This window comes from Oryctolagus cuniculus, chromosome 8 (assembly GCF_051225735.1).
Source record: "Oryctolagus cuniculus isolate XC-2025 breed Fujian yellow rabbit chromosome 8, ASM5122573v1, whole genome shotgun sequence".
Taxonomy (NCBI): Eukaryota; Metazoa; Chordata; class Mammalia; order Lagomorpha; family Leporidae; genus Oryctolagus; species Oryctolagus cuniculus.
In genome coordinates this window covers 90,111,835-90,117,834 of record NC_142874.1, presented here as the reverse complement: position 1 = coordinate 90,117,834, position 6,000 = coordinate 90,111,835, and positions in this window count along the sequence as shown.

The following is a 6,000-nucleotide window of genomic DNA, read 5'->3' as shown; positions in this document are numbered from 1 at the left end:
ATGATACTTCTAGCAGAAGTTATATACGGGCACTGAAAATATGGGGTTCTGTAACAGGCCAGGACAATTCCTTACCGCTGTGATTTGAAGATGGTTTGTTCTCTCTATAACTCGTGTCGAGACTTAATCCCTTTTTTGAGACTGAGGAAGGAGGATCAACTGGAACCTTGAAGAGATGATTAGGATTCTGCTTTCATGAATGCATTAATTCATTTAATGGATTTATGGGTTACTATATTATCTCAACAGTAGACCCACTCTCTATCTTGCCATGTGATGACCTGAATGTACTTGGGACACCATAAGATCATAACCAGATGATGCCCCTTAACCTTGGAACAGAATCATGATCCAAAATAAAACCTTGCTGTTTAAAACTTCCTCAGTCTATAGCATTGTATGACATAAAATGGACTAAGGAACTTCTTAGTCTTTTGCAAAGTCTAAGTCTCTCAGTACAGGGCAAGCCTGATTAAATAGGGAGCTAGAAGAGCTAAAAAAAAAAACTCTTCTGGCATAGCTAAAGATATTCCTCCATATCTGTGAAGACAGGTGTTGACTTCAGTGTTGATATGGGTAGAGATAACAAGAATAGACAGGAGCTCTAAGTTTGGTGGGTAAAGGGGAACAGATTAAACAATACGGCATTTCACTTTGAAAAATCTTAATAAAATAGACTCTAACCAAAAATTCTTTGGACTTCTTTTCACTGAGGCTGGGTGCTTTAGGTAGGAGTCCAGTCTAAGAATATGTTAATGTAGATAGATAAATAAACTTATGAAAGAGCTTACCAGAGTACAATATAAAACATAAACAAACTGCTAAGCATCTATGGAACTAGACAGAACAAGAGAGAGCGAGAGTTACATAGACTTCAAGAGGAAACAAATTTGAAACCAAGATTTCATTGTCATATACAACATTTAAAATACAAAGTTACATGAAACCAGAGATCTGAGAAAAATCAGCAAAGAACACTAATGACAGTCTGATAGGTCATTGAAAGACTGTAGTTTCAAGTATCTTATTTCAGTAAAAATATCAAAGACATGGAAATGTACAGAAATGGCAACAAAATGATAAATGAAATCAATGATTTTAGTTGTAAGGAGAGGTAGAAAATTAGTTTTTTGTTCATTAGAAAGGAATAGATTACAAGAGATCATTATTGGAGTATCTAAAATTCTAATGAGTATTGAGAAGGCAGAAACAGGAAATGGCTCAAAAGCAAAGGAGGACATGAGCAGAAAGGAACAAAGGACTGCATTAAAAGGAATACAGAAGCAATGTATTTGCAGTGAGTAATTACTGTGGTCTGCAGAAAACGCCACTGATGTCGGATGGGCAATATCCAAACACTGAGTACATTTTTACAATGAGTCAGATGAGGGTTTATTTATTTGATAGGGAGGGGTTGGGGAAGTATCAGGCACAGAACCTGCATCAAGAGATCGATGCAGTTATCAGGACAACGTGGCTGCTTTCCTTCCTGAAACGCGAGCTGCTCTCACTCATTAAGTTAACACACTGATCTGGCAGAGCCACATCCTGGAATCCTGAGAACATCAGCTTCCATCTAAACTTTTCATTTCTTCTATGCTTAATTTGGCTTAGTCAGCTTGATGGCAAGTTTGCAATATTATAAATATGCATATGGCCGTGTATCTGCCACCCATCTGATCCTGAATTATTTCCCTATCAGAAAAAAAAGCCTAAGACAGATAGGATGTATATCTGGGCAGAGTTCCAGGATGAGCGTTCAGGTTTGGTCTTGGTAAATATCAGAGGATGTTCACTGCTTATATAAGGTGGCCAGTCCCTTCAAATCTGTGACCTTTCTCAGACCACCAGATTAAGTCTTGTCCTGTGAGGGGAGGGTAGAAATTCATAAAGCAGTTCATAGAAAACCCAGTTTTTCTATAATTTGGCCTATTGTTGTTATAAAATATTTTGATACCCAAATGTCTGAGTTTACAAGAAAATCACACTTGTACTTCTCTGTGAGGATACATGCCCTCAAGTTACACTCGTCCTGAACATTAAAGGATGTAACAGTCCAGGAAACAGCCTGGTGACTATTCAAGTCATTTCTGCCCATCCATGCAGTGCTAATTTCACAGCAAGAAGTCTTCCTCCTCCCCTCAAATAATTCAATCCTCCTGGAATCACATGACATTGACAAAAAATATCTCTTCTATTCTAAAATGTCAATCTCTTTCTTTTTGTTAACCTATTTACATGATCAAAATCTCCTAAAACAGGGAGATCCAAGATGGCTAAAAAGGAGACAGCCACAATAACTGCAGGTGTTCTGGAATACAAAAAGAACAAAGGAAGAACCAGGTTTCCAGAGGTCTGATTGATGGAAATGTTCAGCAAACAGGTATAAAAACAACGAAGCCTCCACAAGACAAAAGGAGAGAAGACAGAGAAACCATTGCAGCCAGCCTCAAGGTACAACCTGCTACTGGTTTTGAGTTACCTTCTTACCACATCAAGGTTGAAAGAAACTGCTATGGCCCCACCACTCACAGTTTTAGCAAAGAGGGAAGTCCACAGTCACCCAGTGACTTTTACTTTAGCCTGGAGAGCTGACTGGGGACTGAGCAACTGCCAGGCTTGGAGCATGGAAGCTGCATTTTCTTTCATTTCTTACCCCACTCCCCACAGTCAACTATATTTGACATTGAAAAGTCATACAGCATGCTTCTGATATACTCCAATAAGTATTAGAGTCAGGGCAACATGTGGGGGAAAGGACAAATCCCCTGCACCCTGCAACTGTGAGAGTTTTAGGGCATTAACCCCAGAGCTATGCTCATCAATCCACATGAGCCAAGGGGATTTGCCTTAGTTTCTTGGATCTAACACCATAAGCAGCCCATTAAAAAAAAACCTATTCCCACTGTGGGAGATGTGAGTAACATTATACCCTGCAACACCAGAACTATAACAATCAGTTCTAAATTTCTAAATGCCACTGGAATATACCTTGTGTACCTAGGGAAGAATATCCTGCATACCACCTCTCTAGACTCATACCCTCCAGAGCAAAATCTGTATACACTACAGCCACCCTGAATGACTGATGCAGGGTTCAGTTCAAATCTCCTAGTCCTAGGACTAGGGCTGTTGTTGTTATAAGCCACAGTACCAGTTGGACTCTCCCAGCAAGACCTGAGGAAGGGTCTTATCTGTATCATATAGTCCTAGAGTCACAGCTATTGGTACCATAAGCCCCAGGATCACTAAGAATTGCCAGTAGGGCAAGGGGACAGCCATCCTTGTCTCTCTTAACACCAAAAACAAAGCCCTGGCTATCAAAATCACCAGGGAGACTGACAGGAAACTCTCTGTAAACCAAAAGTACACACCCTAGGAAATCCATATTCATCTCAAAGCCACACTTCTATCCTTTCAAACGGCAGCAAACTAGACCACTATGTCTCTTATTGACACAACTGACATTAAGACAAAAGACATCACTCAGAGACTCCACTACTGGGCACACCTAAAAGCAAAATCAAAGCACCAATCCAAATGATACCTTGCATTCCAGCTAAAACATAAACTCTGTTACAATAAAACCTATTCCATAAAGAAGAATGGATGAGTATACCAGATGGGCAGACATCAACGTAGGTATGCAGGAGACATGAAATAAGGTAGCATGAGGCCTACAAAAGAACACAACACCTTCAGAATTAGAGCCTGAACTGAAGGAAACCTATAAAATGACAGATATAGAATTCTCAATAATGATTGCATAGAACATCAATGTGATGCAAGAGAATACAGATAAAAGAAATGATAAAATCAATAAATGACATGAGTGAAATATTACTAAGGAAATGGAGCTCATTAAGAAGAAACAAATAGAAATATTGGAGATTAAGTCTTCAATTAGTGAAATAAAAAAATAACACTGAGAGCTTTAACAGTAGAACAGACCAAGTAGCAGATAGAATTCCTGACTTAGAGGACAAGAATTTTGAAATAACCCAGTTAGGCAAAAACAAAGAGAAAAGAATTAAATGAAGGTCTACATGCAATATGAGATGTCATTTACTGACCAAATATTCATATTATAAGTATTCCTGAAGCATAAGAAGAAAAAAGTACTGAAAATCTGCTAAATGAAATATTAATTGAAAATTTCCCTGGTCTTGAAAGAGATATGGGCTGGCGCCGCGGCTCAATAGGCTAATCGTCCACCTGCAGCGCTGGCACACCGGGTTCTAGTCCCGGTCAGGGCACCAGATTCTGTCCTGGTTGCCCCTCTTCCTGTCCAGCTCTCTGCTGTGGCCCAGGAAGGCAGTGGAGGATGGCCCAAGTGCTTGGGCCCTGCACCCCCATGGGAGACCAGGAGAAGCACCTGGCTCCTGGCTTCGGATCAGCGCGGTGCGCCAGCTGCAGCGCGCCAGCTGCAGCGGCCATTGGGGGGTGAACCAATGGAAAAAAGGTAGACCTTTCTCTCTGTCTCTCTCTCTCACTGTCCACTCCACCTGTCAAAAAATATTAAAAAAAAAAAGAAAGAGATATGGACATCCATATACAAGAAACTCAATATCAAGCAGACTCAATAAAAAAATGATCGTTTCCAAGGTACATTGTAGTCATATTGTCAAAAGTTAAAGACAGGAGAGAATTCCTAAACACAGCAAGAGAAAAGTGTCAAGTAGATATAAAGGAAACCAATCAGATTAATAGCAGACTTCTCAGTAGAAATCCTACAGGCCTATAGAAGAGAATGGGATGATGTATTCAAAGACTTAAAAGAAAAAAACTTCCAAACAAGAATATTATATCCAGAAAAGCTATCCTTAAACACTGAAGGAGAAATAATGTATTTTCCAGATAAGGAAAAACTGAGAGAAGTTACCATCACATTACAGAGTAGCCTCACAAGCAATTCTGAAGTGCTTCTTGCATTAGAAGTAAACATGAAAACATATGGCACCACTAAATTCACTAAAGGAGTTGGTGGAATCAGTATCCAATCAACAAAATGAGAGGTCTTAGTTCTTATCTATCAATACTAATTTTGAATATAAATGGATTAAATTCTCCAGCCAAAAAGACTTAGTTTGGCTGAATAGATCAAAAACCAAGACCCCACAATATGCTGCCTGTAAGAAACTCACTTTACAAAGATATACACAGACTGAAAGTGAAGGGCTGGAAAAAGATATAGAAGGCAAATGGGAACCAAAAGCAGCAGGAGTAGCTGTCATATTATCAAATAAAATAGACATTAAATCAAAAACGGTAAAATGAGATAAGGTACATCATATTTTGATAAAAGTTTCAATCCAGCAAGAAGACATAAAATCATAAATATATATGCACCCAACATATGAACAACCAGATATATACAGAAAATATTGTTATACTTCAAATGAGAGAGAGACTCCAATATAATAATCATGGGTGACTTCAACATCCTACTCTTATCAATGAAGAGATCATCCAGACAGAAAATCAATAAAGACACATCAGAGTTGAAATCTACTATAGAGCAAATGGACCTAACAGACATTTACAGGGTATTTTAGCCAACAGCTACAGAATACACATTCTTCTCTTCAGCTCATGGAAAATTTTCTAGGATAAACTACATACTAGGTTGCAAATACAGTCAGAAAATTTAAAAATATTGAAATCATACCATGTATCTTCTCAGACCATAAAGATATAAAACTAGAAATCAACAACAAGAAGGACAATAGGACACTAATAAATACTTGGAAATTAAACAACATGTTACTGAATGATTAACAGGTCATTGAAGAAATCGAAAAGGAAATGAAAAACTTCCTTGAAATAAATGAAAATGAAAATATAGAAAAATCTTTTGGATGCAGAAAAAGAGTTTTAAGAGGGAAGTTTATAGCACTAAGTGTTTATGTTAAAAAAAAAAAAGAGAAACACTTCAAACTAAAAATAGGATGAAACATGTCAAAGACTTAGAAAAACAATAACAAACTAAACTCAAAATCA